At 44.3% G+C, this 23,222-nt stretch overlaps 1 long non-coding RNA gene across 2 annotated transcripts in view; it reads right to left on the reverse strand.

Annotated features, from left to right (window-relative positions):
• LOC134479558 (uncharacterized) overlaps nucleotides 1-20,370 on the reverse strand; it is a 170,587-nt gene extending 150,217 nt beyond the window's left edge. For both annotated transcript variants that reach the window (XR_010053052.1, XR_010053051.1), the window contains exons 1-2: nucleotides 20,287-20,370; nucleotides 9,531-9,616 (exon numbers count right to left, since the gene is read on the reverse strand). This is a non-coding gene — a long non-coding RNA (uncharacterized LOC134479558). The remainder of the gene's footprint in view (nucleotides 1-9,530; nucleotides 9,617-20,286) is intronic.
• Between the last annotated feature and the right edge of the window lie 2,852 nt (nucleotides 20,371-23,222).

Raw genomic sequence — 23,222 nt, forward strand, 5'->3', positions numbered from 1 at the left:
AGTCCCTGTGCACATGAGGACCATCAGTCAAGAGGGCCCAGGTCAGAGTGGCCACCGAAATGTGGTTCAGCGCCATTCTAAGTGGGGAGTCAGAGAAGTTGATTGGTTGAGTAGAATTTCTTAGGCCACATGTCAAGCAGGCAAGGGTGAAAACTCTTCCAGGCAAAGGGAGTCTGAGAGCTTTTAGTTACAGAATAAAGTAGACGGGCTGGAAAGATGCTCTTCCAGAGGACCTGGGTTCAATTCCCAGCACCAACATAGCAGTTCACGACTCTAAAACTCAACTCCCAAGGTATATAGACATATATATATATATACACACACACAGAGAGACATATATATAACACCTATTTGCATAAAACAAAAAAACAAAGGTTAAAAGCATTTTTAAGGAAAGTAATAAAGTAAAAAAAAAAAAAGAACAAGAAGACGTTGGACTTTTATGATTCTCTATCATAGAGATCAAAGGTTTGTTTTCCAATAACTACCCCACTGAGAAAATTATAAATATTGCTAAGGGAGTGTATTTTGGGTTGAAACAGCGAAGCCCCAGGCCTGCAGACTTGTTTAAGTAGTATGTGAGTGAGGCAAAAATCTCTATAAATCAAGAAACCCAGCCTCAAGGGAGACAGATCATAAATTAAAACTCACTGCCAAGTGCAATATTTACACAGCTCTGGACTGATGCATCTGTTACCAAGTGTGTGCTCACCAGAAACCCCTGCTTTTCTTCCAGAACAGCAGGCTGGGCAGGTCCCCTTTCCATACTGGGAGCATTTCCCATGAGTCTTCAGGAGATCTGAGCATGCTCATTTCAGTCTGCTGACAAGGCTCACAGCTGCGATCTACTCAAGTTACCACTTTAAAGCAATGGAGCAAATCTCAAATTGTTCCCATTTAGGTGTGAATATTTAAGCCAAAGGGGGACCTGGGGGACGGAGCAAGAGAAAGGGACAAGAGCAAAGGCAGCTCCCCATAGAGCTAGGGCACACAGGAGATAGCACGTATGTCTGCATATACACGTGTCTGTGAATACATGTGTCTACATATGTGCTTGTATGTGTCTGTGTGTATGTCTATGCATCTATGTGTCTGTGTGTACACGTGTCTGTGTGTTTGTGTGTGTGTGTCTCTATCAGTACACGTCTTTGCGTGTATCTGTGTATATGTCTGTGAATGTGTCTCTTTGTGTACATGTATGTCTCTGTGTAACTGTGTGTGATAGTATATGTGTGTTTCTCTCTGTATGTGAGTGTTTGTGTGTATGTGCGTGTGTGTCTGTGTGTGTGCCTGTGTGTGTGGGTTCTTATTTAAACCATCAATAAGCCTGGTTGGGATGATCTTTTGCAAAAGAGTATTTATGAATGCCCCAAGCTGGTAGTTGCTTGACTCAGAGGACAATCATAGCAACAGGCAAAAGGGAAGTTGGTGGATGTACCAACAGATTCATGTTTACTGTACATCAGTCAGGACTTAGGGACCAACACAGATACAGAGCCACTCTGAGTGACATGGGGCTTAGGGCAGACTTCACTATGGAAGTCAGTACAAAGAACATTGCCCCGGCATCTGCAACGGGCCTGAAGTTACTATAGCTCAGAAAGACTAGTGTGAAGAAACGCCGTGTATGAGGCAGAGGGCAGAGAGACCAGACCCATATGGCTGGACTAGAACTCAAAGAACCCAAGGGTTTCCATGGCTGCCTCTCACTATGCTACCCTCCATAGGACCGGTGGCCTAAAGAAAGAGCAGGTGCCTTCCAGCAAAAAGAGCTGGCTGGGGCTGGGGTAGCCATGGGTCACCTGAGGCCACAGCCAGCAGAGGAAGCGGTAGATAGAAGATGATGTGGAGAAGGACACAGGGCTCCACAGTCATGCCAGCCTCCTCCCTGCTGACTTCCAAACTGCAAGCAAACGTCTGATGTGGCCAGCTCTAACCCAGAGCCATACATGGAATGGAATTCTGGGAAAGGTGGAATGGAATTCTGGGAAAGGTGGTTCCGACAGCCGAGCTGACACACTGGGCAGCCTCTGCAGGATCCAGCAGAGAATGACATCTCCCTGAGACTTCCCGGGATTTACTGTATTAGACCTCAACCCTGGTGGAGGGCATAACTCGGCCCTGGGTTAGCGAGAACGAAGCTTGTCAGTGAAAACTCTCTCCCAGGTGTTCTGGCTGCGATGTTTTGATGTTTTTCTCCTCCGTTCCATCATTAAGGCAATTAGGTATCCCTGCTGAGAATACAATTGAGTCCGCAGGACAATGTGATCAGCATTCTTCCCCCGGCGTCTGAGAAAGTTACCGTCAAGCACAAACTTCTCCCAGCATTATATTTTACGAGATGAAAAGAACTAATTTTGTTGTCACTGACCTACCAACCTGGCATTTGTTCCTTAGAAACAAACACGTTCCTTAGCCGACAAAGGAGACATTTCATCTCCTGTCCCCCCCACCCCCACCCTTGTTTACCTAAATGTGCTTGTTGGCAAAAGTTTCAACGGTCCCTATTTCTAAGAATCTGCTCTGGTTCTGGAAAACAATTTTACTATCAGAACGGGTTATAGTACTTTATTCTCCTTATGCTGAAATTAGCCCAGATATATAATAAGTCACAGTAATTTCTCAGAGCAGCCAAGATCTCAGTGATAGCTGAATTCTGAGTAAAGCAACTTGCCCATAATGATGGCTGCTGTTACGATACTTAATATAACGACTCTAATGAGGTCAGAGCTGTCTCACTCGTATTTGCATACGAAACACCCAGCATATACTAAACTAGCAAAGCAAAATCTATCAAGAGACAAAGGGCTTTTAAATATATGACTTTAAATGCTCACCTATAAAAGCCTCACTTTGAATGACAGACTTAGACCTACGACTTCAAAGGCAAGGTGAGTACTAGAAACACCAGTCGTGTTCGTGGATGAAGGAAAGGAGTTCACCTTTTTGCCTTTATTAATCTCCATCAAAAACCATTTACCGAGCTGTGAGTTCAAGACCAGCCTGGTCTACACAGGGAGACCCTATCTCAAAGAAATCAAAACAGCACCCCCTCCTCAAATGACAACAAAATATTGTTAATTTTAGTATTACATATCAAGTAGCATTCCGGGCAAAGATAAGGAAGAGAGAGACCTATCCCTCAAATATTCTGCCTGTCTAGCTACAGACACAGACACACACAGCTAACTTTAAAAAGATGCATGTAGACAGCAGGCGGTGGGCATATGCAGTCTCTGGATCCTGTTCTGTCTGAAATAAATGGGTGGACTTATCATCCGCGAGCCCAGGTTCAGGGCTGGGAGAGGTGCACACATAGCTTGGCTCTGATTTCACACTGCCTGAATTCAAACGCCCGGTCTGGAGGGAGGGAAAAGTTTACTAGGCTTCTCCTTGCAGGTACTTTACATCCGCCCACAGCTTAAGATGATCTTTGATAATACCTGAGCCTGCAGAACCAGAAAAATCACATAGATGTGGTTTTCAAAATGGACAAGTCCATTCTCACTGGCCAAGTACCTCTCAGGTGTATGCAGGCCAGCTCTTCGGAAGAGCTGAGTTGGAGGCTACATGTTCATTCATTTGACTAATCCTTGAGGAACACCTATGAGGGCCCAGGCGGCTCCTGATTGGTGGCCAAGCACAACACCAGGGAGGAGCAGGGAGTATGAGCCTGAGGGGACTGTGGCAGAGCCTGGATGAAATGACAAATCATTCAAAACAACTGGGCAGAGTCCCAGTGGGTTCTTCACAGACCGATGAGAGGGTGGCTGAGCTCCTAAGTGTGGGACTCACATCCACTGATGCCAGGCAGTGTGTCCCTGCACAGAACAGCCTGAAAGAGGGGTCTGGGGGTAGGCAGTTGCCACCATTCTGAGTTCAATTCCAGAACCCACGGTAGGAGACACCTGACTCTCACAAGTTCTCCTCTGCTCTCTACACAAGTATGTGCGCCTACATCACACACACACACACACACACACACACACACACACACACAGAGGCATGAACAGAAATAAAGTAAATGTAATAAAGATGTAATAAAATATGTTTTACATTTAATCATTTATGTGTCTGTGTATGCCTCAGTGTGTACCACATGTGTACACGAGGCAGGGGAGTATGTCAGACCTCCCAAAACTGGAGTTACAGCCATTTGTGAGCCCCCCCCCATGTGGGTGCTAGGAGCTGAACCCAGATTCTCTGCGAGAACAGTAAGCACTATTGATATTAACCATCGAACATCTTTCCAGCCCAATAATGATAAACAATTAAGAAAAAAAATCACTTGGATTTCTGTTGTTGTAAAAATATAAAAAATAAAATGCTGTCTTTTTACCCACTTTAGGTCCGGCACCACAGTACCCCAAGGTATCTGCTGGATATCTTAAGTCTCAGTCAGCAAAGCGTCTCACCCGCTCTGATCCATCCCATATCACACTGCTGAAGGCCTCCCTCTGAGCCTGGCAGCAATCTCTCTACCTCTCTAGTTCCCAAGGCGGGTTTCCATGCCAGAAACACACATCCCAACTCTTTGGCGACCCAGACCAGCCGCCGCACACTTTCTTACACTTAAGTCGCTACATGAAAGAACACACAACACAATAACCTTTGGCTCAATTGATAAGATATAATTGCCCATCTAAACATACAAAGCCCAATACACATCCATCCCTTAAGAACACTCGTGACAACCTGTAAAGGTACAGCATGGAATCTAATGTCACCTGCCATATTGTCCTGCCACGGCTTCTCTCTCATTCCAGTCTCCTCCTCTTCCTTCAAACTTTTCTCCCGCCCATCCTTCCTTCTCATCCAACAACAGGCCTCCTTCTATCTTGTACCCGCCTCACCTGGGACATCACCCCACAGATTGCAACCAAAAAGAAAATGGTTTAATACGGCATAACTATATTTCTAATTTTTTTTTCTAATCATCCTCTGGAATTGAAGCTTGAGGAGCTGTGTAATATGGGAAGTGGGGTGTTCTTTGTTTGGCCACTACTTACTTCCCTTTCTTCACTAAATTTTGTATCAGCCTTGTCCACATCAACATGTAGATCAGAGAATGAAATCAGTTAGTAAAGGTAACTCTTGTAAAAGTAAAATGTTACAAAAATTTATACTTCTAGTGGATTCTCTACATATCTGAAAAAGAAGCTAATTAAACAACTAGGGAAAAAAAAAGAAACCCTCCAGTTGAGACCTGCTCCTGTGAGAACTACAGACCCTGTTACCTGCCTAACATAAGGTGCTGAGTGTTATGAAGTTTTACAATGTTCCCATCAACAATGTCAAGTACTGGACTGGCGGCTTGTGGATTATTTGAATACCAATGTCCCCTCGTGGGTCAGATGCCTGTACCCCTGGTCCCAGCTGGTGCTACTGTGAGGGCTTAGGAGGTACAGTCTTACTGGAGGAGGTGTGTCACTCAAGGTGGGCTTTGAGAGTTTAAAGACTCCCTCAACTTCCCGGTCATTCCCTGAACTTCTTGCTTTCAGTTCAGAGCGTGAGATCATGACCTCCTGGTCTTCCTGCCTCGTTTGTCACTTGTTTCTGTACCTCCAACCCACCACAGTGGACATCATATCTTTGATAAGCCAAGATAACCCTTCTCTTCCTGAAATGGTCTTTATCAAGGTATCTAATCACAGCAACTGTAGTAACTAATGCAGACGTTGGTACCAGAGAGTGGGCTGCTGCTGTGAACCAGATCCCGCTGGTTTTTGGAGGAATGTAGAAGAGTTTGGGGCTTTGAACTAAACAGTGCTGTAATCAAAACATAAAGGGCTGTCCTATTAGGGGCTTAAAAGACAGTAATGCTGGGAGCAATGAAGGCTGTGGTGACCGAGCTCTAACGGTTCCTGAGGGGAACAGTATTAACAACTGTGCTAGACACCATTCCTCTTTATTTTGGCAAAGAATCTGGCTACCTTCTGCCCTTGTCCTAAGAACTTACCAGGGATGGGGTTGGAGAGATGGCTCAGCACTTAAGAATACCCGTTGCTCTTCCAGAGGAACCAGGTTCAATTCCCAGCACCACATAGCAACTCACAATTGTCTGTAACACCAATTCTAGGGGATCCAACACCCTCACACAGACACATGTCCAGGCAAAACATGAATGCACATAAAATAAAAACAAAATAATATTTTTTAATTTTTTTTTGAAGTTGCCATAGACTAAATTTAAAAAGCAGCACACTAATTCCTTGGTAGAGGCAAGGCAGCATAATATTGAATCATGAGTTAGTATCATGGTTATTACTAATGACCCTTATGCAGATTTATAATGAGAAAAAGCACATGGGGCAGAAAGAAATACAATGTGTACAGTCTGAAGAGGGGAAAAAAAGGACCAGAAATTTAATGTGACAGTGAAGGTTAGTGCTGAGAGATAAGGAATCTCTTGCTTGGTACAGGAATAAAGGGAAGGATGTGTGTCTCCAGCACAACATCCTACTCCCCTAAGCATCTAACTTGTGAAGAAGAACATACAACCACTCACAGGCTTCTGCTAATGTGGTTCAGGAGGGCAAGGGCCATCCTTAGCTGATGGCCAAACTAAGCAGTGTCATCCACGTAGGGCTGGCTTTAGAGCCGAAAGGATACAGGAGTGAGGAAGCCTGGATTCTTCCTCCATAGTTTCAAAGAACCACTGAGGCCAGGCCACATGAATCAGGTGAGTCCTGCATAAAGGCCCTGAAAGGGCTGGTGTCCCTGAAGGCCCATTGTATGAAGCTAGAAAAGTCAAGCTTACATTTTGGTAAAGACCTCAGAATATTGCAGAAGCCGGAGCCAAGAGGTATCTGCCAAGGAGAGCTCTATATGTGGAATAGAACAAACTCCAGAGATGAGTGCATGTTGTAGGCAGAAAAGCTGGCAGGGCAGAGTCATCTAAGCCCTTTCCCCTGTGTATGGAGCACAGGATTCAGTTTGCCCTACTAGATTTTGGTCCATTATTTCCTTCCATGCCCCCACTCTTCTCTTTGGGGATGGTAATGAATATTCTGAACCATTATAAATTAAAAATATAGAATTTGTTCTTTGATTTTACAGGGGGTTACAGTTAAGAGATTGCCTTGAGTCTCAGACAAGACTTCAGAATCTTAAACAGATTCTCCACAGTCTTGAAGGACTATGGAGACTTTGGAAGTTGTATTAAATGTATTTTGGATTGATATAGTCACATGAGAGGAGCAGAGGAAGTCCTGAGTGTGTGGCTTCCCTTAATGTGAGTTATTAATACAGGTATGGCCACATCAAGGACTTCATTGCCTCAGACTCAGAAAGATAGAAAACCTTTTTCAGAGGATCAAGTTCAATAGTATATAAAGAAAATGCCTACCACAGCTTTCTGCTCCTGGATATTTATGGTCTAAAGACTGCTTCCCTAAAGGGATGTCTCCTACCAGAATTGGCTAAAACTGTTTCCTTGATTCAGCCTTATTCTACAAACCTTACCTCCTTGTTCAATTCTATATAATAAATAGACTGAGTTTCTGGGGTACTACAGTTTTTCCAGCCAAGAGCTGAAGACCACCTGATCCCACCTCTCTGTGCCTATCTTCCAAACGCTCTAGGCTGGTTTAACATAGGTGAAGCTAAGCTGTGATGTTAGGTAGGTATAGGGAATGCATACTCTACCTATGATGTCACCCAGTTTTGACTTTATTGTGTGGTCATATCCTAACATGCCCCCCAAAACTAGAGTTATTTCTTCTTCCTTTTGAATCAGAGGCCCTGTGTGATTTCATCGGCTTATAGCCTATAGTTCCAAACGTCTCTCAGGCTGTAGCATCAACATCTAGTGTCAGGAGTGGGGCACAGGAGGTGGGACGGAGTATGAGAACAGCCCATTTGATCACACACTACAGCCAAGCCACTAACGCCATTCCACCAGCAGTAGAAGCCAACATTCCCATCTTAGTGGATTTCTGTATCTATGTCCTGGCTTGATTCTGAACTTGGGTGGAAATGGGGCACTCTATATCTTATATTCTCCAAAGCCTCAATTCTGTGTGCCACTTACCAAGAGAGGGAAGTGATCCTGTGAACCCCAGACTCTAGCAAGAACGGAGAAAGAGCTCTGGGCCTTGCTGAGGCCCACTGACCTGGAACAATGTAGCTATTAATAGACACTAAGTTATGTGTATTTATAAAACACCATTTGTTGCAGTTAATAACAGTGTAAGGAACTAGGGCTTATGAGTTATGCAGAGCAGAGTTTGAGGGTTGACATGCCCTTTTTGTGAAAATTCTTTTGACAAATTAATTTCTTTGAAGTTTAGTTATCTGACCTCTAGAATGGGAATAATATTATGGGTTTTAGATACTCGCTGCCAGGAATAAATATGGAACTGTATTACACATACTCAGTGGTATAATCATTTCTGATAAACCACCTCTTAATTTTTATTATTGTCACAGTTTAAGTACTTTCCCTTAGATAAGACAGAAAAGGAAAAGGACAAGAGGGCCCAAGCTTGATCTCTTGTCTTGCCCAAAGTACAAGTAGGGAGAACTGCTCTGCTTGATGTAGTGTAGCAGTTTCCTCCTCCTTAAGCAGTAAGGTAGACAACACAGAATAGCTTCAGGAAATCCCTGAAACTGACTACATTCACTAGGCTCCTCCCTCCCATAGTAAACAATAAAAGCTGAGAGTCCTTCTCAGACAAGCCAAGCTGCAAAGATGACTCTGAGTCCAGCTTGGCTTCACCTATATTAAACAACCCCAGAGCTCTTGCTGCAATCTATAATTTGCCAGAGTCATCTAATACAAAACCCATTTTGGCATAATGTTTTGTGTTATTATTGAATGCTTGTAGCCAAAAATAACTGGCGATATAGTACACCATGGGATATCATGATCAGGAATCTGTCTGGGAGCTGTGGTAGGCGGCCATAGCCTGGTATCTTGAGAGAGTATTGTATAGTATGCCACTGACTGCAAGAAAGGTCAAAATTCAAAGTTAAAAGTGCAGTTTAAGCCGAATGCACATTGTTTTTGCACCATATTAAAGTAGGAAATTAACAAGTTCAACTATGTTAACTCGGAGACACCTGCAGTTCTATGGAATTGTGAGAAATGGCCTTAGCCTGTTCTCCACCTGGTATCGAATGTTGGGTAACACTTGTCCTACCTCAGAAGGAATAATTAATTATCAGCAGCTGGGCTTGGGGGCGGGGCACTGCACAGGCAGGCAGTGGGGACCTCAAGACAGTTGTCCTAAGACAGAAGCATGGTTTGTGTTTGCCAGAGCCGGGTATGGAAAGATGTTGAGACACAGAGCTGCATTCGAAGCTCTTGAAATGCTCTGAGACTCGGAGGACAAGGAGCGCTGCTTTCGTGGAATACCATCTGATGGAAATTAGAGACATGAGGGAAATGGGATCCTACCTCGTAAAAAATTCTTTGCACTCCTGAGAATATGACTCAGGCAGAAATTTGAACCAAGAGGGGGTTGGTGATCTACTTGGAGAAAAGGGAACTTTCTATAAATGGACTGAATAGAAGGCCAGACATTTACCTACTGAGCCGTAGAAAGTGCTTCCTTCTGCTTGCAGGATGCGCCGAGACTGCAGGGTGCTGATTTTTGCTTCAATAAATGCACCTCTGTAGAAGGGAAATGGGGGTATTATTTTTTGGAAGAAAATTGTGATGAGGTAATATTCTTGGGTTTTTACTGTGAGTTCCCTACTTCAGATCCACGTCGTCATTTTCTAGAAAACCCTTCTGGCTATTTCTACCACATTTGGTGAGCAGCATGTGTGCCCTTGGGATTGAGCAATTCAATCAAAAGGCTTTTGGATTTCAAATGCTTTGTGGTTTTGTGTGATATAGGCCAGGGTGTGAGAGAGGTGATTTACAGACAGGCGGGGAGGGGGCTTGAGGAAGTGCTGTAGAGGCCACAGGGAACTCAAGATAGTCCTAAGAAGCATGGCAGCATCCGGAAACACTTGTGTCGTTTCATTGTCAGAGCCCAGGTACACCGGGAAGAAACTGAGGCATGGTACTGCGCTGTGAGCCTAGGCTGTAAGAAGTCTGTGAGCTGGGTCCTGTGTACCGTTTCCCAGGAACTTCTTCCCGTGTAAGGAGTAGAGGAAGCGAAGTGGGCGGGTCCATGTGGAAGACTCCGAGGTCTCTGACCTATGGGAAATTGGCAGAAACTGTTTGTAACAATATGGGCCAGGCTGAAGAAAGGTAGCAAAGCTCTCCTTGAGAGTCCAGTATGAGTGTTTGTGAACTTCCCTGATCACTGGGAGCCGAGACTAGCAACTGTATCTTTCTCCTCCTGGATGTTTACAGCCTGAGACTGTCAGCCTACAGAGGCCTCCTCCTGGGACTAATTAACCCCTTCCCCTGTGCTGTAATAAACACGCTGAGATTCTGGGCCGACAGGAGTAGCAGCAGAACCCCACCTGATCCCAGTCTCACTGTGCATTGTATGTGTGCCTCTGTATCTGTCTTTTCTACATTCCCTCCCCTGCCACCCCTAACCGGGGTATGGGGACCCAAGCCCAGCAGGTCACAGCACAGAAGAAACACTCAAGATGTCTAAGAGCAGCCTGGACAGACTGGGAACCTCTCTGGGAGCCCAGGAACAGTGCAGACACTGCAAAAGGATCACACTAACCCACGGTGAGGTTCAGCAGGAGGAACGACATCTGCCTAGAAGCCTGCAAGGACGTCTGATGAACCCAACATGGAGTAAGCCTCGGGGGCCACCACAGACACACACCAAAGGGCCCCTAGGGAAATTTGCAGAGTTGCTCGAGATTAAACTTTAGTTCAGCCCTACATAACTGGTGAACAGTTTCTTTTCCATACTCCTGAGGAGTTACTCTGAATATCTTACCTCAGCAGAGTAACACATGTCAAAGAAGAACCGGTCATCCGAGGTAGAGAAATTCTGATCAAAAGATAGAGCCCACCTTCACCCGCACATACACAGCCCCCACCACTACCACATACACAGCAGCAATGCTGTTTTCTTTGCGTAATATTAACTTCATCCCCTCACTTAACAAACCCACACAATGGGGACTCTCCAGCATCTCTTTCTGGGCGGGAAGCCTTCTCCAGGGTTCTGTACTTCCTAGCCCTTTAAATGAGGAAAAGTTTATTACAGCGTCCCTTAGTGCTTCCGCAGGTAGCCTTTCTTGGCAAATAGTTTTCATGGTAATAGGAAAACAACTCTAGGTGTGTTTAACACAGGAGCCAAGGCTTACCCAAGGGGTGCAATTAGCACTTAGTTGATGGGCAAGGCAAACTAGAGTCATACTGCTTTATAAGAGAAAACCTAAAGATGCCAGGAGAGGCAGCTTCAAAACGGCCTTTGTTTCGGATGTTCTCAAATGTGACGTTAACTGCAGGTCTCTTCCTCTTGGGATAAAATGGGACGACTTAGCCTTCGCTGGTCACTGTTTCCTCAACCAAGGAGAAGGCTGCCAGCGACCTGCTAGCAGGGAGGAGCACCACTGAGACTCTCAAGGTTGCTAGGCAAGTGTGGGGCGGTCATGGCGATCATGGCGTCAGATACTATTAGCCGCACCAAACTTTTTTTTAAAGAAACAAGCACCGTGGGTGTCTGGAGCGGTTTGTAGATTCCTAGGTTGTGTTTCCATTTCGCCCACGCCTTGGAGCCGAGTGACCGGCTCTTTGCCTTCGTAGGTAAGAATTCTGAACTCTCCCCAATGCGGAGTGTTGTCAGCTCTGTTTTCAATGCCCCCTGACTCATATTCAGTGATTCTAATGTTATTATTTCCACTCTGATCTTGGGCTTAGGTAGTACGTCCAGGCAATACTTTGCTGTTTTGAAATATAACCATCTATTAGATAGAAGATTTTTATTAGCCAGGTGTTGGTATTCCGTCTAAGCTCCACCCCCACAGCTACCTGGCAGCAGCCAGGTATGCTCCGCCCCACAGTCGCCTAGCAACAGCCAGCTGTGCCTGACCATATAAGGGGCTGCTTGCCCCCTCTTTTTCTCTTACCCCTCTCTTCCTCCCCTCTTACCCTCTCTTGCTCTTTGTTCTTTGCTACTCTTGCCCCCCACTTCCCAATCTCCCCCTCCATGTGCCCATGGCCGGTCTTTCCTCTCCCCTACTCTTCTCTCCTTAAACCTCTCCACATGGAACCATGGTGGCTTGGCGTGTTCTGTCTGGGCACAGGCCGAGATTCTAAACCCTAACACCAGGAGTTTTCAAATGCCACCAGAATATGTGTGCCATGGGTTATCTGAATTCAAAAGCTCAAGTATTGTTTTTTTTTTAGGTCTCATACACATTTTACTGAAGTCCAAGCATTGGAACATGTGGAGCGGATTTCGAGATCAAAATGATTTTATGGATCTGAATCACTTATTAATTTGATGCAGCTGAATAGAGGATGGGACACTTTTCTTAGCATCTAAAGGGACACAGAGAAGGCCCCACACAGATGGATAAGGGCTTAATGCCTTAAATATTAAAAGGCATACCATACAGGCTTATGTCACCCCAAAGCTGGAGCTACTCTACTGATAACAGGCAGGTTTCTGTCCCGTTTTCTTTAGGTATCTTTGAAGCTGGAGGAAGCACAGGCTCAGTGCAGGCTGGAGCGATGTTAGATGCTCATAACCATCCGTGCAAACAGCCCGCAGCTCGAAGACGGAGGTCACAGATGCTACCAAGTGCCTTCCAGTCTCCACTCCCCAACTCTTGTCACCCAAATACAGAATACAGTATCAAGTTGGACAGGGTGGTACAAGTTTGTAATTCAGCCTTTAAGGGGGATGAGGTAGGGAGATCGCAAGTTCAAGACCGGTCAGGGCAACTTAGCAAGATCATATCAAGAGAGAGGGAGAGTGCGTGTGAATGTGTGGGTGTTGTTGGTATCAGGAATTGCCTTGAGCAGTGACACCATTTGGTCACTGCTGCCATGGCAACGGCCATACATTCCCAGAAGACCTTTAGGCTCAATTTGCAACCCCACCTGGGAGCAGTTCCGTCATATTCCAAATAAAAGGCAGATTTCTGCTCTCTTCCTCTTTTCTTTCTCTCCCCCCTTGTCTTCTTCTCCCATTAAATCTCTCCACATGGAACCATGTTGGTGTTGGTTTGGTGTGCTTTATCCACACAGGAGCGGGCCAGTGTGTGTGTGTGTGTGTGTGTGTGTGTGTGTGTGTGTGTGTGTTTAGCTCAGTGATAGAGCTTGCCCAGCACGTACAAAGCCCTTAGTGCAATCCCTGGTACCACAAAAAGAAAAATTATGCCTAATCAGTTAGTTCTGAAGTCAGTTGATTCTGCCCAAGCCTCACACACGCCTTAGCACACGCATCTTAGCGCAATGCACACGAGGAAAGAAATCTTGCAAAGATAAATGAAAAAAAAACTTGCAAAAAATAAATTAAAAATAAACACTTCACTTGTAATATTATTATAATGTGTCAAATCTTAATCATCCGGGAGACAACTTATTAAAGAGGTGGGTTCTGGTGATTCTTACTGCAGATAAATTGACCTTAAAAATTAAGCTGAACTGGAAATGACAATGCCCAGTGTTAACTCTCTAACTGTGACCTAAATCGCACGCTTCACAAACGACAAAAAAAAAAAAAAAAAAAAAGTGTGTTTAAGATCATTCTGAAAATCATAAAAATAACTAAGGTCCTATTTTCACTGCACCAAGATTAATTTTACCCAAGATTTTAAAATATCTGGAACTGGGATATTTTCGATCATCTAGGTTGCCTTATGATTATAACTGATGGTATCTTTTCTTAGCAGTATATAAAATAATAATGCATCTGAAGTTTTCTTCATAATCTGTAAACTATGGTATTTGGGGGACCATGGGGTTTCCCAAGGCATAGTGTATACTTGAATCAAGGGTTTTGGACATGCTACTACTAATGGGTAGGGGTTTCTTATTTTAATTTTTATGTCATTTATTTTATTGATGTGTATGAATGTCTGCCTGCATGTGTAAATGCACACCCTATATGTGCCTATAGGTGCTCACAGAAGCCATAGAGGGTGCCAGATGCCCTGGAAATGGAGTTATAGATAGTTGTGAGGGACCATGTGGGTACTGAGAAACGAACCCAGGTCCTCTATAAGAGCGCCCAGTACTTTTAACCACTGAACCATCTCCCCAGCTCCTTGTGGATATTCTTAAACTAATGGAGTTTAAAAGGCCCACCCATGCACATGTGCGTGCGTACACACACACACACACACACACACACACACACACACACACACAAAGAATCTCCATGATTTTTTTCAAATACTTTCTCCTAATCAGTAGAGTAAAAACTCCTTCCTGGATCTACAGCGCCCGCAATGGAAGCCATTAGGCCAACATGACATTCAGATGTAACTTGTCAAAAAATAAAATATCGGTTCTTCGGTGGCACCAGCCAAATTCCAGAAGCTCAGCGGTCATGTTTGGCTATTGGTTACCAGACTGAATAATGTAATTTCCTTGTTACAGAAAATTCTCTAGAGCAACCGCGCGTGCAGTGCTGATTTTAACTCATAGATTCCTCACGCGTGAGCAAAAACACATAAACATTAGCGCCTATTTCAGAGGCAGCTGTGGGAGTACTTAATTTAAGCAGGGACTTGAAAATCAGGCAAAGCTAGGTTTGAGTCTTGGATGCAAATTACTTGTTAGTAGAATCTATTACCAGGTTTCTTGGCTTGCAAGACACATTCATTCACAGTTAGGATGACCTCGTGGCACTATCTTAAAAGAGGCAAAGGGTTACCCACAGTGCCACAGTAATCGTTCCCTGAATATCAGCTTGATGAGCTACCTCAGACCTTAGGACTCTTAGACCCTAGTCATGTTGAGTTCAAATTATAGCATGATGGGATGACAACTGCTAAAATAGCAAATGATTTGACCAAGGAACAAAGAAAACGAAGGATTTCCCACAGGAGAGGACCCTGAATTACAACTTAGCAATGACCAGACCTGAAAAGGCTCAGATTGGAGTTTTGTCTGTTTGTTTGTTTCTGAAGAATCATAAGAAAGATAAACGATGCTACGGGTGCTTATGAGAACTCTAGGCCCATTGATTTGTGAGTGGGGTGAAGGATAAGTTGATTGTTAGGCTCTAAGGCTGTGCATTTGTCAAATCCAAGTTGTAAAGGCCCTGAGTTCTATGCTAAAAAATTTTATCAAGACTTGAGACTGGGCCCAGCCAGAGACCTGCACGCCTTCCGGGTTCCAACTGTGCTGGATGCAGAGTCTCAGCTCTGGATCTGAACCCACACAGCCCACACCCCAGTTACAGCTAGACTCCCAAGGTATTCTGACACACCCAGGAACACAGGCTCACAGGAAGGACAAGCTCCAGTCAGAAACAGGGAGGCCAGATAACACCAGAGATAACCAGATGGTGAGAGGCAAGCGTAAGATCATAAGCAACAGAAATCGATTTGACTTGGTAACAGCAAATCACAGCTCTCCTACCACAGCAAGTCCTGGATACCCCAACACACCCTTAAAGCAAGATTCAGATCTAAACTCTCATTTCATGAAGAAGATAGAGGACTTTAAGAAGGACATAAATGTCCTTCTGAAAGAAATACAGGACAACACAAGTAAACAAGTAGAAGCCCTTAAAGAGGAAACACATACCTTAAAGAAATACAGGAGAACACAATCAAAAAGGTGAAGAAATTGAACAAATTTGTCTAGGATCTAAAAATGGAAATAGAATCATTAAAGAAAACTCAAAGAGAGACAGCCCTGGAGATGGAAAACCTAGGAAAGAGAACAGGTGTCATAGATGCAAGCATCACCTACAGAACACAAGAGACAGAAGAGAGGATCTCAGTGACAGAAGACACCATAGAACACATCTACGCCACAGTCAAGGAACATGTAAAACGCAAAAGGCACCTATCACAAAACATTCAAGAACTCCAGGACACAATGAAAAGACCAAGTCTGAGAATCATAGGTATAGAAGAGAGTGAAGATTCCCAACTTAAAGGGCCAGCAAATATCTTCAAGAAAATTAGAGAACAAAACTTCCCTAACCTAAAGAAAGAGATGCTCAGAAACATACAAGAAGCCTACAGAAAAGACAGGACCAGAAAAGAAATTCCTCTCGTCACATAATAATTAAAACACCAAATGCACAGGACAAAGAAAGAATATTGAAAGCAATAAGGGGGAAAGGTCAAGTAGCATATAAAGGCAGACCTATGAGAATTACACCAGACTTCTCAACAGAGATTCTTAAAGCCAGGAGATCCTGGGCAGATGTCATACAGACCCTTAGGGAACAAAAATGCCAGCCCAGGCTTCTATACCCAGCAAAACTCACCGTTAACATAGATAGAGAAACCAAGATATTCCATAACTTAACCAAATTTACACAATATCTTTCCACTAATCAAGCCCTACAAAGGATAATAGAAGGAAAAGTCCAACCCCGGAGGGTGGGGGGGAACTACTCCCAAGAAAAAGCAAGAAATTAATGTTTTCACAACAAACCCAAAAGAAGAAACACACAAACATAATTCCACCTCTAACAACAAAAATAACAGGTACCAACAATCATTGGTCCCTAATATCACTCAATTATCAGTGGACTCAATTCAACAATAAAAAGACATAGGCTAACAGACTGGATATGGAAACAGGAGCTATGTGATCATCTCACTAGATGCTGAAAAAGACTTTGACAAAATTTAACACCCATTCATGTTCACAGTATTGGAGAGATCAGGAATTCAAGGTTCATGCCGAAACATAATAAAAGCAAAATACAGCAAACCAGTAACCAACATCAAACTAAACGGAGAGAAACTTGAAGCAATCCCACAAAAATCAGGGACTAGGCAAGGCCGCCCACTCTCTCCCTACCTACTGAATATAGTACTAGAAGTTCTTACCCGAGCAATTAGACAACAAAAAGAGATCAAAGGGATACAAATTGGGAGGGAGAAAGTGAAGACATCACTATTTGCAGATGATATGATAGCATACATAAGCGACCACAAAAATTCTACCAGGGAGCTCCTACAGTTGATAAATAACTTCAGCAAAGTGGCTGTATATAAAATTAACTGAAACAAATCAATAATTTTCCTCTACTCAAAGGATAAAAGGTCTGAGAAAGAAATTAGGGAACCAACACCCTTCACAATAGTCACAAATAAGATAAAATACCTTGGGGTGACTCTAACCATGCAAGTGAAAGATCTGTATTACAAGACCTTCAAGTCTCTAAAGAAAGAAATTGAAGAAGATCTCAGAAGATGGAAAGGTCTCCCATGCTCATGGATTGGCAAGATAAGTATAGCAAAAATGGCCATCTTGCTGAAAGCAATCTACAGATTCAATGCAATCCCCATCAAAATTCCAACTCAAATCATCATAGAGTTAAAAAGTGCAATTCTGAAATTCATTTGGAATAACAAAAAATGCAGGATAGCCAAAACTATTCTCAACAATAAAAGAATTTCTGGAGCAATCACCATCCCTGACATCAAGCTGTATTATAGAGCAATAGTGATAAGGACTGTATGGTATTGGTACAGAGACAGGCAGGTAGATCAATGGAATAGAATTGAAGACCCAGAAATGAACCCACACACCTATGGTCACTTGATCTTTGACAAAGGAGCAAAAATCATCCAGTGGGAAAAAGCATTTTCAATAAATGGTGCTGGTTCACTTGGCAGTCAGCATGTAGAAGAAAATTCAAATTGATCCACTCTTATCTCCTTGTACAAAGCTCAAGTCCAAGTGGATCAAGGACCTCCACATAAAACCAGATATGCTGAATCTAACAGAAGAGAAAGTGGGGAAGAGCCTCAAATACTTGGGCACAGGGGAAAACTTCCTGAACAGAAGACCAATGGCTTATGCTTTAAGATCAACAATTAACAAATGGGACTTCATAAAATTGAAAAGATTCTTTAAGGCAAAAGACACTGTCAATAGAGCAAAATAACAACCAACAGATTGGGAAAATATCTTGACTAGCCGTACATCCAATAGAGGGCTAAAATCTAATATATACAAAGAACTCAAGAAATTAGATTCCAGGGAATCAAATAACCCTATTTAAAAATGAGGTACAGAGCTAAACAGAGAATTCTCAACTGAGGAATCTTGCATGGCTGAAAGACACTTAAGGAAAGGTTCAGCATCCTTAGTCATCAGGGAAATGCAAATCAAAACAACCCTGAGATTCCACCTCACACCAGTCAGAATGGCTAAGATAAAAAACTCAGGTGACAGCAGATGCTGGTGAGGATGTGGAGAAAGAGGAACACTCCTCCATTGTTGGTGGGATTGCAAGCTGGTACAACCACTGTGGAAATCAGTCTGGAGATTCCTCAGAAAAATGTACATAGTACTACCTGAGGACCCAGCTATACCACTCTTGGGCATATACCCAAGAGATGCTCCAACCATATAACAAAGACACGTGCTCCACTATGTTCATAGCAGCCTTATTTATAATAGCCAGAAGCTGGAAAGAACCCAGATGCCCTTCAACATAGGAACGGATACAGAAAATGTGGTACATCTACACAATGGAGTACTACTTAGCCATTAAAAACAATGACTTCATGAAATTCACAAGTAAATGGATGAAACTAGAAAATATCATCCTGAGTGAGGTAACACAGTCACAAAAGAACACACATGGTATGCACTCACTGATAAGTGGATATTAGGAAAAAAGTTCGAATTACCCAAGATGCAATCCACAGACCACAGGAAACTCAAGAAGGATGACCAAAGTGTGGGTGCTATAGTCCTATTTAGAAGGGGGAACAAAATAATCACAGAAGGTTGGGGGTAGGAGGGACTTAGGAGGAAGAGAAGTGGGGGGAGAGGGAAAAGGGGGGCAGAATTAGGTGAGAGAGGAGAGATATATTGAACAGAGGTGTGTAGCAATGGGAGATGGGGAAGTGGGGGTAGCCACCAGAAAGTCCCAGATGCCAGAAAAGCAAGAGGCTCCCAGGATCCAACTGGAATGACATTAGCTGAAACGCCCAACAAAGGGGAGAGAGAACCTGTAGAGACCATATCCAGAGGTTAGGCACGGCCCCCAGTTAAGGGATGGGGCAACCCACCCTTCACCCAGAATTGTTCCTGTCTAAAGCAAATACAGGGACAAAGAGTGGAGTAGAGACTGAAGGAAAGGCCATCCAGAGCCTGCCCTACCTGGGGATCCAACCCATATACAGCCACCAAATCCACACACTATTGCTGATACCAAGAAGTGCGTGCTGACAGGAGCCTGATTCAGCTGTCTCCTGAGAGGATTATTGAGAAGACACTGCAACCTGTTCAGCTGCCTAAAAGTTGTGCAGAGAGCTCCAGGATTACAGCGTTTCTGAATTGTCACCCGTGCTGGTGTGGGCTTTTCAGGGATACAAGTGTCTCTGACTCATCCATGCTTCTGTAAGGGATCCCTCATCTACATTACTGTAACTAACCCCAATAAACTCCTGGGCTCACCAATTAGACTTTATACAATCATTTCTTTGACCTGTCACAGGTTACCTGCCTTGAGTGGGTAGATGTTTGTTCACTACTCCCGGGGGCGGAAGGGGGCAGGGGAATCACACCACACTGTGCTATGTAAGCAGTGGCAGTCTTGTCTACCTTCACTGGTGGCATCTGGTATAGCTGACCTCTCCTTGTCATACCTTCATCCCCCGGCTTGCATGTGGTCAGTGTCTCCTGTTTTACCAGATATTTCTTATCAGTGGTCTTTGCTTAGTCTTCCTCATATCCACAGTACTGAGATGTGAGGATGTTAGGCTCAGCCTTTTTGACCTCCGGACAACCATGCTATGCTATGGTTTCATGGCTTTGTATTGATCACGTTGAATTCTAAAGTCCAACGCTCAGACTGAACTGTGCATCGCTCTGCCAAGAATCCACTTGTCACCTTGATTGGATGTCTAGTGAGCACAGTCCCCTTGATTAGAACGTGGCCGTAAGACCCTATCGCTGAAGACATCGCTTACTTTAGTGACAGAACATGAGGCGTCAAGCTGGGATAGCCGCGGAAGCCTGATCTCTATGGGATAGTTTTAGCCGCGAGGTGCTGTATACGCGGCTGAAGGAGGAAAGTCATCACTGACCTTATTCTGCTGTTCCGACAGGATTTCTTGGACCTGCCACCGGATGAATAAAGACGCGGAGACTTACTGTTATTTATAAAAGCTTAGACACTATGGCTGGGTAGGCTCTCAGCTGGCTCATACAAATTAACTTCGACTATTCCTACGTCTCAACACGTGGCCCATTACCTCTCTGTCACTCAGTCGGGACAGCTGTTCCTTCCAGCGTCCCTCTGGCGAACCTTCCGGCCTCTGCTTCTCTTTGAGTTCCTCTCTCAGGCCGGAAGTCCCACCTTCCCTTTCCTGCCTAGCTATTGGCCGTCAGATTTTTATCAAGCCAATCAGCGAGTGAGGGAGGTATTTGTTTACAATACCGAGGCAGGCGTTGAGCCGTAAGAGTAACAATCACAAAACCCAGCCAGTGCTCAGCTCTCTGCTGGTACAGCATGATCAATGATCGAAGAACACGAGGACAGCCTTCACACGATGTGCAAAAGTTCACCCCCAACAAGCTATGAATGATGCAAACAACAACTCGACTACCAAAATATCCCCTTCGGTGCAACAGTGGCATGAATATCACGGGGGTAACCAATGACTCTGAATTTATTTAAAGCCTATTCCACAAAGTAGAACACGTCATACCTGGGACGGTTATAGGGTCCAAGACCTTGTGTCTCCTGTCTTACTACTATTACTCTACCACTGGGACATACCATTAAGCTGACTCCTCGTGACATTTCACTATACCCACAGGTTCGTATATCTCCTCGCCCTCATGAGAGAAGCTTCCTTGGGCTCTATATAATGATTAACACAGAGACAACTGCTCAGGGTGCAGGGAATAAATATGTGACTACGGAATTTTGTCTTGAAGTGGGCCATCTTTCTCTCTCTCACTCCCTCCTCCCAAGGTTCAGGGATTGTTGTAAGCAGAGGGGACAAAAAGAGCTTAAGAGCCAGGGGTGATTGGCGACTACGAAGACCGTTTTCAAAGTAAAATTGGTAAGCTTCCATAGTAATCATCTCGTCCACAGTCTTTTATTTGACTTGGTGGCCACCTGTCCTTCTAGCTGCTCAGACTGGAAGCCTGGGCATTCTCTTTGACTCCTATCCCTTTCTTACCAAGGTCCATGTTCAACCTGGCAATGTGTTCCATGGACTTTGTCTTCAAAGGACATCTAGAGCAGGCCCACTCTTTCCCATATCACTTGCTACCACCTGGCGGCACAACGGGGACATCACTTTCAAGTGCCCCAAAATGGCCTCTGCTTCTATGTAAATTCCCACCCTGCCTTTCCAACCTACCCGTTTGTACCCTCAAAACAGCAAGCCAGCCATCAAGAAGCCATGTTCAGTAAATGCTGACAAGACAGTGGGGAGAATCGAACCCTCATTCACTGTTGGCAGGAATGTAAACTGACTCAGTCACGTTGGAAATCAGGGGGGAAAGCTTCCCCAAAAAGCCTAGAACTAGAGCTACCATTTGACTCAGCTACAGCCCTTCTGAGGCTGTACCCTACTTCAGAGATATTTTCTCATCTATGTTCATGGATGTTCTACCAACACAATCGCTAGGAAATGGGATCAGCTCCTGTTCATCAACACTGCAGCACCGAAAACATTGTACGTATGTACAGTGGAATCTTATTCAGCCAGAAAGAAAAACTGTGTAATTTATAGATAAATGGATAGAATTAGGAAAAAAATCATACTGAAAGATGTAACCTGAGCTCAGACAGGTAAACGCCACATGGCCTCTTTGCTATGTAGATCTTAGTCTGGATCTACGTGTTTAACTGGAAGCACTTATAGAATAAAAGGTAAAGGCTCACTGGGACTGGGGGGTGGCTTAAGGAAGGGGAAATTGTGTAACACAGGCAATATGAAAACAGAAATGTGGAATTTGGGGGGCTAGAAAGTTTAAGAATGGATGGATGGGGGTTGGGGATTTAGCTCAGTGGTAGAGCGCTTGCCTATCAAACGCAAGGCCCTGGGTTTGGTCCCCAGCTCCGAAAAAAAAGAAAAAAAAAAAAAGAATGGATGGATGGGAGAGGAGAAGTGGAGAGAAAGATAACCCAAACCAAGGGCATATGAAACACCATATGGAAACTTACTAGTTTGTAATCCAATTAGATATGTGGGTTGGTGGGGGAGGCACTGGGATACTTTGAATGTCTGGATAGGTGATACTGATCTGGAAAGCTGAGTCTACTAAACCCCAGTATCAGACATGGTATATTTCCTTATGAGTTGGTCAGGAGGCTCCGGAGGCCCTTTCGCTCTTCTTGTTTGCCCACCAGTACTAGTTGATAAGATCGGATTGCTGAAGATTCCATACACCTTGGTTGCAAAATATAGAGAAATGAGGCTAAAACTGAGCCTCGAGTTTCCTCCTTGCTGGCTGGCTTCTACATCACAGGAAAGGGTCCATACAGGGTGCTAGGGGGGAAGTCACACTAACGGTGCTGCTCAGCCCTAAAACCTAAATCAGGCATGATGCACAGTGACAAACTGTTGTGGGAGGAACCTGCTGCTCTCTGACTGGACGTGAGGCTCACTCCACAAGAGGAAGTCCATGCCTCTTCTCATAAGCACAGCCCCAAATTCATGGCCGAGAGAGGTCTAAGACCCTTGAGGTGAACTTAACACTGTTGTTCTTTTGTTCGCTTTGCTTTTTTAAGCTAGATTCTCATGACACCAAGCTGTGATGTAAATGCTTGTGTTTATACCTATAGTCGAATCCTGCTTTAATCAGGAAAGCCTCTCTTTACAGTCAGTAGCAGACAAGACATCATCTATGCCACCCCCTCTAAGACTCTACACTCTGGAAGCTAATGGTACTGACTCAGGAGGCGGCTGATAGCACACATCACCAGGGCCATAGCAGGGGAATGTGGGTTAAATGTCTCCATGATCCGCTCTGAGAGCCAACCTGGTCCCTCCCTGCATTCCAAACGAGATCGGAAATATCCTCAGAATGGAAACTGAGCCTGCTTAATGAAAAGAATTTGATATAAATATGTACGGGGGGTATGGGGTAGGGATCAGTTCAAGTAGATTAGTCAATAAAAGGAAGTCCTTTGTCAGAAAAAGTGGAGGGGGGGAAGAAGAGGAGAACGAGG

This window comes from Rattus norvegicus, chromosome 7, assembly GCF_036323735.1.
Source record: "Rattus norvegicus strain BN/NHsdMcwi chromosome 7, GRCr8, whole genome shotgun sequence".
Classification (NCBI taxonomy): Eukaryota; Metazoa; Chordata; class Mammalia; order Rodentia; family Muridae; genus Rattus; species Rattus norvegicus.